Below are 15,545 nucleotides of genomic sequence, written 5' to 3'. Positions count from 1 at the left end.
TGTTTAGTGGACCCTTATCGAGTGGCTTCGAAGCGAAAAAGGCTTGCGCTTGCACCGAATCACTCGACACGATGAACGATTGCAAATCTGTACCCTATCAAATTTTGTGTTGGACAGGGAAAGTCGAACATGGAGACGAAAAAGATTTGCCAGGTGTTCAAGGATTAAATCAGACCAAAAACTGCAGTTTTTAAGAGGCAAATGTCCTTCAAAAATAGTCGAGAGATTTTGGAGGACGAGCCCCGCGCTGGATGGCCTTCGTCGTCAAGAACCGACGACAAATTGCAACGTGCGCGTGAAATGCTGAATTCAGACCACCAGTTAAGGGTAAGCATGATTGCAGATAATATTGGCATTGATAAAGATGACAGCGTAAATCATTATCATATTATTTGGCGATGCGAAAGATATGCCCTAAACTCATCCCAAAGGTCTTGAGTGATTGAGGCTCCAAGGTAACGGACTACCTCACGAAAAGCGGGATCGCGACGATTCGCTAACCCCCTTGCAGTCCCGGCTTGGTGCCAGCGGACTGTTTCCTATTCTAAAAAGTGAATTTTTTCCTGAAAGGAGACCACCATGTAGCCCTAAGTGCCATCAAAGAAGCTTGCATGCGTATCCTTAAGGACCTTCCGGAATCCGCCTACTAGTTAGCCTTCGAGTCTTAGAAAAGCCGCTGGCAAAACCGCTGGCATCCTTTGAGTGTCGACGTGTGTCAACAGTCAAAGGATGTACTTAGAAGATTTTCTGGGATTGTAGCAATATCTGAAATAATACTACAGGGTAAGGTGGAGGGGGCTCTTAGCAACGGACCGACACCAGCCTCAGTCGCCTGCGGGCTGTCGTTGAGTGAGGACACCGTTTTTAGTGAAGCAAGTTTTTTGCCCGCGTCGAAAATCAAAATGAATCTGAATTTAGAGCAACGTTATTCCGTGAAGTTTTGTGCGAAACTCGGGAAGACAGCAACTGAGACCCTCAATATGATCAAGCAGGCTTATGGGGACACTGCCTTAAGCCGTTCCACAGTATTTGAGTGGCACAAGTTGTTTAAAGAGGGTAGGGAGCTCGTTGAAGACGACCATCGCTCCGGACGGCCGTCGACGGCAAGAACCGACACGAATGTGGACAGAGTGAGGACACTGCTGAACACAGACCGACGCTTAACCAGTGAAGAAATTGCAGACCAGTTGGGTCTGCCTGCATCCAACGTCCAACGCATTATTTCACAGGATTTGGCTATGTGCTTCATCATGACAACGCGCCGTGCCATGGCGCGCTCGTCGTCAGACAGCTCCTGGCCAAATACGGCGTTGCCACGTTGCCGCACCCGCCCTATTCTCCCGATCTGGCACCACCGGACTTTTTCTTCTTCCCCCTTATGAAAAGACAGCTCAAGGGACGACGTTTTGACTCGATAAAGGCCGTTCAAGAGGCCTCGACGAGGGTCATCAACGGCATCCCCAAAGAAAATTTCCAGCGGGCGTACGGGGAATGGGAGCAACGTTATACTAAGTGTGTAGCAGCTCAAGGAGCATACTTTGAAGATTATTAAGTCGATGTAAGTATATCGTCAATAAAATTCTTGTAAAAAAATCAGTCCTACCACTTTTGGGTGCGACCCTGTATTTTCGCGAAACTGTACCGAACTTTTATAAAAACCTTGTACATCTTTCATTTAGAATTAATATTTCAGTTCGTTCTCTTCAATGATGAGCGACAATTAATCTGTTGAATTCTTTATTTACTTAATTCATCATTTACACTGATAAAGTTTATCAGTTCGTTTTTTCGAATTCAGTGTTCATTAGTCAGGGCAAAATCAAATAGTAATTTGCAAAAGCATCTGCAAAATCGTGTGCCCATATATGATACCATGATGAACGTGTATTAAAATCCTTATAATACGAATTAAATCCAGTAAAAGCGGTACGGATAAAGTGGTCCAGCGAAGCCGGGCATAGAAGTTAGAAATAACATATAAATGCTGCATTCGATAATATGTACATCGAAGGTGTTCGGTGGAGATATTTTTTCAATTGGTCTGCGGTTGAAGGAGGAGGAAAGTTCCATTACCTTTGACCTTTAGGACTAATATCAAGACCAATGAAGTGATGAACCCGAAGGTTGGTTAAGTTTGCGAGGAAATAGTTTAATTTCAGTTGCGTATTCAACTAACGATCCGGCATGCAAAAACCACACAGCTTGAGTGCAATTGTGAGGTTATTCAATTATTAATTTTATTTATTTCTTTAATAATCAACCCAAAAACAGCATAATAGGCCTCAACAGTGAATTATTAGCAAATTGATGGACGAGTAAGAAATAGTATATAATTAAAAAAAACAGAATAAGGTATTAATATAATTGAATATTATTTACATTAAGGGAAATATGCTTTAGTAAGCATGGAATTACTCAACACTTGTAAGGGAAACATGAGGTAGGTAAGCCTAAATATAAACCTTAAGTTACAGAACAATGATTAGAGGGGAATTCTGTGGATTGAGGACGAGAAAGATGATGGGAGGGGATGATATACCAATTTCAGAAGTAAGCGGAATGAGGGAATTGAATGTGTCTGAGAGGCGGTACATAAAAGATATCCAGCTGACGGATAAGAAACACTGGGGAAGGTGAAATAATGGCGGGCGTCTCATTTTGCGAGAGGAAACATGAAGAGAGAAAGGATAGAAGATATCGTGAGATTTGAAGCGGCCGTTCATGATCCCGTGGAGAAATTTTAAGTCGGTTTGTGTGCGTCTCCTTTTCAGAGAAATAATTACAAGTTCGGAGAGCAGTTCGCACTTGGTGAGATTTCGAAGAGAGGGTGCGCGAAGCCGCGCTATTTTAATAAGAAATTAAGACACCTGTCTAAAATTTTGAGGGTAGTGAGACAAGCTGTAGACCAAATGGAGGAACAGTAATCTAGTATTCTGAGGATGGAACTAGAAAATATTGCCTTGACAGTTAAAGGATCATAACCACTCGAATTCGAACCAGGGACCCTTTAGTCGGCAGACCAAACATCTATCCAATAAGTTACTTCTCCTTTATATGCGCTAATTCCATAGGCCATTCTTCAGGAATTTTCTGGTGGTAATATTTCAATTGGTTAAATGCATTAAAGCATAGAAAGACTGTCATAAATTCAAAAGTGATGACGTGAAAGTCTTTAAAAAAGTGACAGCGATGATAAGTAAAATTAGAAAGGACAAGCCCGTACAAAAGAAATGCCACATATAATAAGGAATAATGATGTGAAACTAGAGCCAAGAACTTTGGGACTTTTGAAATGGGTGAGGATGGTCTGAGAGTTTACGAAGAAAGGGGAACACGCTGACCTTAACCACTCATTTGTAATAAACGCCAACAAAAAACCTCGTTTCGCGGGCAGAAGAAAATCAGTGAAGCGCTTGAAGGGCTTGGGGATTTGAACACTCTCAAATTACCTTTCGATACATTTGGTAGTTACGTATTTTCATTCCGTATTAACTCGTGTCGTTACATTAAAATCCTCGTTAGTGTCATGTTAATGGATTAAAATTATCAGAAAATATATGTGTACTTAATGCTAAAAGGTATACTATACATAAAAGTATGTGCATAATATAGGATATTAAAGCGCCGGCAAGTTGCTAGACAGAGAAATCTCAAGATTCGAGAACCAAATGTACATCAAATGAGCACGAAGTATTTGAGGGCCAATAAGAGAATTGAAAAGACAATGATAAAACAGTGCTAAAAGAAGATTTTAAATCATTTCATCACTTAGGTTTTGTATGAATTACTCGAGTCCGGAGGACTTTTACTTGAATCCAAATTCTGCAGTCGCAGGGGGTTTGAGTAAAATCGTCCATTTTGGTATAGCTTAGTGAAAATATTAATATCTAATTAATAATTCGCAATGTAAAAATGGAATTATAATTAATATCCTGAAGCTTTTTTTATTTGGTACGAAACCTCCTCTTTCCGTTAAGCGTGCTAGAGTGTTATCTGAAAAATGCCGACCCGTATCATTAATACCTCGCTCTCGTGATATATTTTGCGAATGAATTTTCCACCAATTACACCCTACCTAAATGATAGTTGATCTGCATTATTGCTGGTGCATTCTCCCTAGATAATCATTGAATTTGGAGTCGATGCATTCAACAGTCTTCGAAAAAACATTCACAATTAATTGTGGCGCTTTCCTTGGATTACATGTGTCTGCGGCATCTATCTTTGAGGTTCACGCCACCTATATTATGATTATAGCCCACGACACATATTGGTTTTGTTGTATCATTTGTATCTCTTTGTGCAAACGTCTTTATCACTTTGAAAAGTGGAAACCAATTGCAACATTTTTTCTTGTATCTTTACTCCATCAACGTCCCTGAGCTCAAATTCTGTGAACTAAATTCCTTTCTGAAGCTCCTTTTCCTTTAAACATTGCGGAATTTTCTTTCGATGTAATTTATTTGTTCCGGCACAATCAATGCCATATTTTTTTACAGATTTTTTGCAATAACAGGACAGGTTTGACCATCTAAACAGTCCGCCTTTGATTCATCAGGAGTTCAACTTATTTTCATAGCCTTAATGGTGTCTTCTAATAATATTTTACTCTATAATTGTATCCTTGCTAGAAAAGACCAATAATCGCCCTAAAATCCATTGCTATTTTCACAGAGCTCGTAGATTTTAATACCAACATGCGATGAAAAGTTTATGATCTTCAAGGAAAATATGAGTTGAATTATTCATAACATCAGGCTTCAATATTACAGAGATTCATTTCTTCAAAATAAAATCATTTCAATAATTCTTTTTACTCAGAAAGATACCTCTCGCTCCCGGTAACCTCCGTGATGCTTCAGCATAAAAATATGCCGACGTTAGTAGCCGTCGGTTGTCTTTCTGGACGCTGTTCGGTCCACATAAAACGAAAATGACACATGCTATGCTCTTAACGGCCTTTAAACCCTCTTGGGAAATACAATTCTCCCAACTCAGGACAATACCACTATGCCCACGAACCCGTAATATATTACGCCGGAGAGAGGTTATATGACTAAGTTTTTTTTACTGATCGAAAAAACCACAAGAATATCGACACTTTTATACCAATACCGTTGACGAGGGACGGTAAAGGTAAGGGTAAGCTGGCCAAAATGAGAAGACGTTATCCATAAGGGAGGGGGAAGGAACTTAAAATTCCTTTCTCGAAATCCAATATCTTTCAACCATTTTCCTACCGAAGCATTAAATACGCATCCGCGGTTGATATTGTGAGGACGGAAGGAGGGGTTGTTTATATTTTTTGTTTCTAACGTCTGGGAGATGAAATGAAAATCATTAAATCAAGATATCGTCGAAAACGCGAGTTTTTTATTACAGTCTCGAGAATGGAAAGAGAGAAAAGGTCCCTTAAAAAAGTTTTTCGACGCCCTTTTCCTACGGCCGTGGCCAGGGAAAGCTTTCGAGAGGTCCTCCCTCCACCACGCCGTCTATCGATCGGGTGTGAAAACAGACTCGTGCCCTTCCCCTCCTCTCCCCCGGTACCCCTTCCCGCCCTCGCAGACGTAAGGGGACACACGCGCGTGCATCTTGGGAGATAGGACGAGTCGATATTTAGTTAGCCCTTCAACGTTTGAGCGATAGGGATTGGAGAGAACTCAATCCTGGCCGTCATCCAGAGCACGCAGGCAGGCGGTACTCCATCCCGTCGTCAATTCCACCCCAATTGTTGAGATTACACCCACCACGGCGATCCTTTTCATCGGGTCCGCGGAACACGCCGTGCCGCATTTGTATACATACATACACACTCGCGAACTACGGAACCTCTCTCCCACCTCCCGCCCCCATTTCTCCCGCCTCTTCTACTTAAGAGAGTCCCTCTCAAACTCTCTTTGTGGACTCTGTGCGGTTTTGCGGTTAGAAGGAATTCTACCTCGGAGATTAATTCATCCGCCAGTCCATCCCCTCCCCCACACGTGGTCACTAACCTCGCGATATTTAGTCAATAAATTTCTCCAAAACTTTTGGGAAAGTCGCTGCCTTTTCACTACACTCCAGTGGAGATTGTATTCGCCCAGATTTTCGCTGAATATGTAGTTAGCAGAGGCATTATTTGACTCTCTGGCAGTTTAGGTCAAAGGTCGCCAGCCTTTCGGGGCGTGTTGGGCAGGAATTCATTACATGGTCCGTTCTTGAGTTAAAGGACCGTTGACATAACCTCTTCCTGGTTTTAATTCTGCAAGGTTGAATGGGAAACCCGAGGTCAAACGTGCAAATTGACTTATTCTGTAGTTTATGCAATGCACCTCGAGGTTGGAAGATTTTTCTAACTTGTGGCATAGGATGGCTTAAGTTTCATTAAAACTCTGAAGCAGTCCTTGTCAATCTCATTCTCACATATATGAGGCTAATTAATATTTAATATGTGCATCAAAATGGTGATATTAAAGACTAACTATAAGAAAATTATTCCGAAAAGTATAAGTTTAAGTTCACTTTTCACCTTATGAAATGGATTTAGAGAATTTAGTTTATTACGTACTGAACCTGTTTGAAAATATGTCTTATTCTTTGATTTTATTAGTTGATTAAAAACGACAGACATCTCAACCATTAAACAGTACTGAGTTTGAGAACCAATAAAATCCTTACTTACCCTTTTTGAATATTCGCAGTCAAGTAAAAAATATAAGTCATTTTTATCATCAAAAATATCTAAACGGTAATTAATATTGATGCATAAATACTAAAAATATTACTTATAGATTTAACCGAAAAATGCTAGCTTTTTTAAAAATGAAGTAAATTCATCAACAATACTAATGGAAATATTTAGCGATGGTAGATGCGCGTACTTGTATCAAAGGAATTTCGATCTAGCCAGTATTACATCATGACCCACGTATTTCTCAATTTACAATCTCCTTTTGATTTCTGGTGTTTATGTATGTATGTATATATATATATATATATATATATATATGTATGTATATATATATATATATACATATGGGTTGCGGTAGTCCAGGGGGTAGTACGTTGGACTATTGGCCGGAGGGCCCGGGTTCGATTCTCGGGCAAGTCACTCTGAGCACCCAAGCTCCACCCAAGCTATGTGATTTTTCGGATACCAGAACTTCCTGAGAAACCGGCACAGGGGAAGGAACTGGCCCCCTACGCTGTGAATTTCACCCACCGTCGGGCTTAGTACTGGTTGAACTCTACCATCACCTACTAAACCGACCTTCGGGTTGATTAGTGTGTTTGTTGTTTTATGTATGTATATACATTTATATATATTTATATATTCATTTAAATTTATAAGTAGCATCTTAGAGTGAGAAAAAGTTTCGATCGAACTAAATTTAATGGATTAGTATAGAAAAGTATTTCATAATCGTTACAGAGTGTGCTAAAAAAACAGTAGGAAAAGAAACTACAACGAAAATTATTAAAGAATCTTAAGTACCCATTCGGCGTAGTAATGGAATAATACCTATCCTTGGGTTATATTACATTAAAATAATTCTTTCGGCATATGGCTTAAATGCATTGCGGCTATCTATTTAACGAATTTCGAATGATGTCTAACTTTTTAAAATTCCTCCATCAAAATTCAGAAGCTGGAAGTAAATTACCATCAATAAGATGTGATAAATATTAGTTTCCACTCGTTCTAAAAGACTATTTACATAGTATGAACTATCAGTTCAAACCTTCATTAACTTTACAGTGCGATCATTCTGGATTCATAGATTTTTGCAACACATTAGAAAAAAATGATAGGCAGGGAGCATTGAGATTGAATTGGGTATAAATATACTCCAGACCTTCGATACGACAATAGTGGAGATGCCTTGCTAGTAGTTCTATCAACGTTTAGGACAATATTGTCGATTGTCGATACGGGTGCTATGGTCAACAATGATGATGTGTAAAATCTTATCGATATTTCTATTTTTCATATGAAATCAATAAATGAGAAATCCATCAATATAATCGAAAATGTCCGATAAAATTAGGAATTCAATATCGAACTCCAAGGCGATATATCGTCGCTACATTGATATTTACCTATTTTTGTCGACTGTCCATATTGAAAGTCAAATAAACATACTAATAATAATGAGCATAAAGTAACAAATGAGGATTTCATTACTTCAACTGTTTTGACTATATGAGCAATCTTCAATCATTAAAATACAGCCAGAGTTTGATTACATGGGACATCATCGTGTTGATTGAAAGAATGCTGCGGTCTAAAGGATTCGTGGTAGACGTGTGCATATCCCATAAAAGCACTGGCTCGAAGCTTGGTGTGTTCAATGGCTACAGTGGGTGTTTTGCGGATAGATGATTTATCCTCAGAATATAGGGAGAGCAGGTATAGAGACTCAAACGAGCCAGGCAATTGAGGAATGAGCGAATAGAACGCCAAGGGTCCTTACTCAGAGACGAAGCGATCGCTCTCGGTGAGATTGCCCTCTTCTTTACACAAAGGATGAAACTACAATCCATGCGTTACACGGTCCTAAAGTTTTTTGTGCTTTCATCCTGAATTAACATTACTTTTGTCCGTGTACGCGTAGGATACATTTTCCATTTCATAAAAAATTCAAATATTTCTTATTCTTCAATTATCTACCTCAATGCCATTTTTCCGTGAGTCCTAAAGCTAGTTATACACAAATGGTTAGCGACGCGTAAGATTCAAAAGTTGGTAATTGCATAACATGTTAAAAGCATATACGTTGACTTAAGAGTGATAAAAAATTGGGTTTAAAAGTCAGATCAAAAAATTAAATATGCAGGAAAATCTGTAAAACCTCTCCGAGATTTCTCCTGAACACAATATTTCGAGAGTTCCTCTTAGTATTGAACAAATGTTCATAAGACTCAACGTGCAATTCCACCTATTTGACACGACCATATTCCGACTAAATATTTCGTTTCAATTTCACGCTCGCACCGAGGAACGAGTAATTATTCGATGAGACAAATGCTTAAGTACTGTTGAAATTGGACTAAATCAGCTCCCTCTGTTTCAGGCAGACATCTATACAGCCAAAGACTATATCATTTTCATAGGAGAATTAGCAAATTTTTTTGGTCTCGAAAAAACACCCAACCACCAATGAGAATTACGGACCGCTTGATGTCATTCAAGTTTTAAAATGTGGTCAACACTAGTAACGGCAATCTCTACGAAATACATGAGGCGACAAATAACACAAACTCTTCAGTGATTTTGTGGCAGTTTTTCGGTGCGTAAGTTAAAACGTTGAGTCTTTTGAACTATTAAGAATCATCAAACTGTGCCTTTTACTAAGCATTTCCCTTAGAGCCTTATTTAAAATATAAGGGAATAAAAGAAAAAGATCCTCAATTAGTCGGTTGAGTTTCAGCTGCTGGAGATCGATAACTTAGTTCTTCAGTTTCCATTGCGATAGATGTTCGCGTGGTCGCGGCACTAAACAAATTAAATGCACTTCAAATGTTTAAATGGCCATGAACGTTGATACAGTATAAAACAGATAGAAAGGAATAGCAACATTTAAAAGAACACTCACACGGTAAATTGTTCGAGCTTTCGGCCCTCTCAGAGGCCTTCTTCAAGTGAGTATATATATATATATATATATATATATATATATATATATATATATATATATATATATATAGAAATATATATATATCGTATATTTATATATGTACTAGCTGAATACCCGGCTTTGCACGGGTTAGGGAGAAACAGTAATATAAATATACTACATAAATAAAAACAACAAATTATAAAGTACAATAATACACTACTTCATACAAATTTAAGAATCTTTTTTATTTAACACCTGTTTATAAACTACATTTTTTGTTTCATATCCAGGAGAAAGAATATATAAATTTTTAGGCGAACCTACTCTGGAGCAAGCAACATAAAGTTGCCTGTGGCTAAAACATGGCGATCTTAGATCAACACCACAAAACTTTAAAGACTGTCCCTGTGATTTATTAATGGTAATTGAAAAAGCTACCCGGACTGGAAACTGTAATCTTTTAAAGTTGAAGGGAAGATCAGTTGAGATTAGAGGTATCCGTGGAATAAAAATTATTTCACCTTTTCCTTTTCCAGTTAAAATGACTGCCTGGATTATATTTTTCATTAATTTTGTCACACAAAATCGTGTCCCATTGCAGAGTTTTGGTGGATCTAAATTTCGCAATAAAATGATTGGAGATCCTACTTTAAGTATAAGGCGATGTTGTGGCAATCCAGCTGGATCAAGTGAATTTAGGAATTCCGTTGGATAATTGACGGCTTCGTCAGCATCCACTACGGTATCAACCGATTTATATTCATTCACGTCTCCTGGCAGCATGGCTAGTATCTCCTTGTTAATTTCACTAACATCATCGTTCTTAGGAGCAAGAATGGCTCTTTCTCGCAACCATTCTAAATTTTTATAATTTTTATTATTGTTAGGATAGACTGCTTGTATCTTATCGCGGACAGTTTTTACCGATACACATAAATCTGATGACAATTTTATCATACCAGATGCTTCAATAACTAATCTATCTTTTCCAATCTCCAAAAGTTTATTTGGAAAATTTTGAGCATTCCCATCTCTTAAGAGGATTCGCATGTTTTGTTTAAGGCTGATTTCTTGGACATGATTCCATAGAACAATGTTTTAAACAGGCATAAATTTCATCGGCTGGAGTCGATTTTGGAATGACGGGCAGAGTTTGACGGAAGTCTCCACACAGGAGTACCAGAGCTCCTCCCATTAAACTGCAGTTTCCTCTAAGATCTTGAAGTGTTGCGTTGAGGGCCTCAAAAGATTTTTTATGAACCATCGTACACTCATCCCATACTATCAATTTACATTCTATAAGAACTTGTGCCTGGCCGCTTGTTTTATTTATATGACATGTGGGATTTTCTTGTCGGGAAATATTAAGTGGCAACTTAAGGGCAGAGTGGGCTGTTCTTCCTCCTTCCATTAATGTCGCTACAATACCTGAAGATGCAACGGCTAGAGCAATTTCTCCATGAACCCTGATTTCAGCGAGAACTAAATTAATTAAAAATGTTTTTCCCGTGCCACCAGCAGCATCAAGAAAAATGATACCTCCTTCTTGTTTATCTACTTGATCCATTATTGTTTCGTACGCGAATTTCTGATCTTCATTAAGAAGTGGCTTTTTATCCGCGATGTATGCTTCTAAGTCTAAGACATTGTAGCTAGTTTCACGTATATAATCTGGATAAAATACACCCTGTTGATCTTGTACAGGTGCAAAAAGACCGAGTTCCACTAAAGTCTTGTTAACCATGGTGATAAACTTTTCCTCCAAAATAATCAAAGTTTTATTGAAAATGTCGGAGTTAAACGTAATATCCAATGTAGGATTTTCACTTCGAACTTTAGCCAGTATATACTCACTCATTGATTCTTTATATTTTTCCCATAATGTTTTTGGGTTAGACGGATTACAGGAGGTTATTATGATGGCAAACAAAATTCGGATTTGTCCTGGAAGAGAAATCAAACTGGCCTCTCGCAATGAGTCATCCCAGTGTTGATCTCCTTCTAGCAACCCTAAATTCTGGCAAGCTTCTCTGAATGTCTCACATATTTTTCCGTTTACCGTTCTTAATTCTGCAAATGAGCGAGGTCCTCTAATGGTATGTGGAAGCATTCTTAAAAAATAACATTCGGCATTGTTAGGATGGACTGTCTAGACTCGGCCCAATGCGTCACATGAATAAATATTATTCTCAGGATCAAAGTTGCCCATTTTTTTTCTACAAAAGACTTTCCTTGATGTATTCCACATATAATATCTCGGCAATTCTGAATACAATAGTGTTCTTGCAAAAGTATCCTGCTAGCATAGTTGGAAAAATGCTGTTTCTATGACAGCAAAAAAGTAAACAAATTACATACATACAAACAAACACTCTCCTTTATATATATAGATATATACATAGATAAATATTTCCCTCGCACGGGATCCGTGGGATGACGACCGCGGAAGCCTTGCCTCCCCCGCTGCCGGGCACGACACACGGCCGATTGGGCCGAGCCCCGTAGTTGTCAGGACTCAAAATATCTGTTTTGTCCATCATTTAATTCTTGGGAATGATAATTGAGGTGGTTTCCCGTTGCCTTCCTCAATAGTGTTTTTAACGTGACACCATCACTTACTGGCCGCCCCACTGGGGTCAGACGCCTTTGCAGCCGCTTCACTGAGGAACAGACGCTGCGTGGACTACCTTTCGTCTGGCTCCGAACCTTCGACCTATTTGGCATGGGTGAATCTACTAGGAGCAATTATCATAACACCCGCCAGCACAGCTTTGGGGGTCATCAAAACGCACAAGCCCTTTCACCAGGTCAAGGTTGTAGTCCATGGGAGGGCTACATATAAGACACATATATAGAATATATATTTATATATATACATAAACACAAGCATTATTTTTGTGTATATTTACTCTACGTATGTCTATATAGATTTGTATACATATTTATTTTTCCATACATAAATTTACATATATACAGGAACACGGCAACTGGCTCATTTTGCGGAGAAGCGATTGAATGTAATGTTGCTGCTCATGATATTCCCTTATATTTAGTGCTTAAATTACCTATTTTTGAGGCGAATGAATTTGAATTTCCACACATTAAGTTATTTCTATCAATTGTAGCTCTGTTAAGGAGTTACAAATATAATAATACAGCTAAATCCCGCGATGATGGAGCGACGTAGAGAAAGAATGTCTAATACCAAGATAAATGTATTTAATAGGGAAATTAGGTATGCTTAGTTCTGAAAGAACTCGAGAAAAAATTGTATCATTGATGATTATCATTACCACATGAGCCTCAACGCTGCGACAACATCTGAATGTATTAAAATAATACTATCTGTACTTAACAGAAATTTCACAGACCATCATGGCCTATGATGAACTAATGCGGCCATCAACCTTCATTTCAGAGGTAATCCGGCATCTTACCTCAAAGTATCATTTAGTATAAAAGATAAAAGCTTGAAACGACTGGAACATAAACATTTGAATAAGAAAAATTATTAGTATTTGATGCATAGTACCGTGATATGTTCTCTATGCATATATCGACTGATCGACCGACTTCTTAGCTAAGTTAAAATTGCGAAAACAAATTGATGGGGAATAGTTGACCTAAATTGCAGGCCTTTTTTTCTGTAAACAGATAACTAAATCGCTGTTTCCAGAAATCTGGGGGAAGTCACTGTTGACTGACCTGACCACTTTGGGTGCCTAAAGGATATAGTTCATTTAATACCGTTTTGTACACAGTTTCACTTTATTTGGCAAAAACCTTTTTAACTAATATAAATGAGTTTATTTTTACGTATCATTCATCTTTTCTTCATTACAGTACAAAACTAAGTAATCAGTCAATTTTGACGTCACGAAACGACTTTCTATCTTCAAGATGAGATCTATTCAATGAGATTTAATCATAAGTGACTATCACCCCAAAATTACAATTCGACTTTAAAAGGAAGTACTTGTAATAAAGACGAGTAATTTTAGATTAGGTAATGAATACCAAATATTAATGAGACAAAATTTTCAAATCTCAATCGGTAATAATAACAGCATGTGCCATTGTAATCATTATATCTTATGTCATTATTGATTTACGTTTCAATTGAAACATTTAAATCATGAAGCATGAGCAAATCCTGATCCATTCACGAAGTTGTCTCCTCGAATTAACAGGCCGTACGATGACATACAGGTTAAAAGAGCTAACTTTTCATGCTTTCCACATATGGTGCCATATAGAATGCAAACATAACAAGGAAGATGCAGATATAACTCAATAAAACCCGAAAATACAATAAAGACATATTTTTAGCATGGTCTCTCCATATTGTTCGATGGACCAAAACCTGCCAGCGATAAAAAATTAAACAGGCCAAAATCAAGCAAAGCGCCCATTGCGATCCAATTTGTTCCAATGTGTCAGGATCAATACTTTAGAAATTATTAATGCAATGAATGATATATATCCGTTTTAAGAGATACGTTGAGCACGGCAGTATTCCAATTTGGTTGGGAATAAATCTTATTTAACTGAAATCAAGCATAAAAGGTCTGACGTTATCTGGAATTAGTCCAATACTATTGGAAAGAAGTTTTCGAGTGCAAAAAAAAGACCACCGAGCTTACAAACGAACGACCGTGAGAGATAGTATGGAAATTTTTCGGTGCCAATTTTTCTGACGGGTCGACTTTGTTTTTTTCTATCCAATTAGGTCATAGAATTCTTTTAATATTTAAAGAGTGTCCACGGATTTGTGCCCTACTGACTGGTTATGTTTTACCCAATTAATCGTAACGACAACAATCGGCAGAGAATCGAACATAGGTGAATATAGTGGCTTAGGTAGAACGGAGTAATATAGGCATTTCCTTCCTATCATGAAGTAGAGGAGGAATAATGAATAAGTTATTTTTTCCAGATAAATTGCTTACATCCACCTTGTCTCCCAATGTTTTACCACCTTCAAGCACCTGCCTGAAGGGTAACCATCTGACGATGCTAAAGTATAGTGACAACAGGCGTAAAATAGTCATACATCCAGATTGAAAAGAGTCAGGATTCAATTTACAAGCAATATTTGACAGTGGTTATACAAAATGACAAAATTTATTGTTTTCCGCGAAAAATGGGATTTTTTTTCTTTTGCTTCGGCTGTGATTCTTGCAAGAAACAAACGAGACATAAAACTATTACTTATGGAGATAAATATTTATTTCATCAGGATTATCAATCTGCAGATACAAAACGTGGTCTAATTTGTCACATCTAAGTGTATGTGCGATTGTATATTACTTGCTGGTATACGTATTTGCATGTGTGTAAGTTGCACAATGTTGTGCATGAATAAATATTTTTGCGTGTGTGAAAATTAGCAATTTTATTTGCCTTGCATGTAGTTGCATTCCATTCACAGGTGGTGTCGTAGCATTCCCCGTCACACACCGTAACGGCGGCTAGCAGGAATTACTGAGTACACGTGGAATATGATTTTGGAGGCAATTATTTACATGTACTGACATATTCTTTAAATTCTGCACAGCTTCTAAGTAAAAACTACCTCCGATTAAATCCGCGAGTTCTTTTAAATGTTTCATCGTATAAATGTTTTTATCATCACAACTATACTTGATATTTAAGTGTAACACTAACAGGTATCATTTTAACGACATAACGGAAGAATCTTGCTTGTGATATGGATGCTTATTAGCGTCCTGATTTTTTAAATATAATTTAACTATTACACATAAGTGTTCATGCCTGAGAAGTACGAACTATGTACATTCTCAGCTCAATATAAAATGACAGTGTAGTCTAAAGCCACATAAATGCGCGAAACTTATTCCGTGCCCTGAATTCCATCTGAAATTATTCATGCGAGTGTTGCGTTGCCATTCATTACAAACTCAAATTCGTCTCCTCAAATACTCG

The sequence above is a fragment of the Hetaerina americana genome, unplaced genomic scaffold, assembly GCF_022747635.1.
Source record: "Hetaerina americana unplaced genomic scaffold, ioHetAmer1.1.p SCAF_6, whole genome shotgun sequence".
Taxonomy (NCBI): domain Eukaryota; kingdom Metazoa; phylum Arthropoda; class Insecta; order Odonata; family Calopterygidae; genus Hetaerina; species Hetaerina americana.
The sequence above is the reverse complement of the archived record's forward strand: the minus strand, read 5'-3'. Positions refer to the sequence as shown.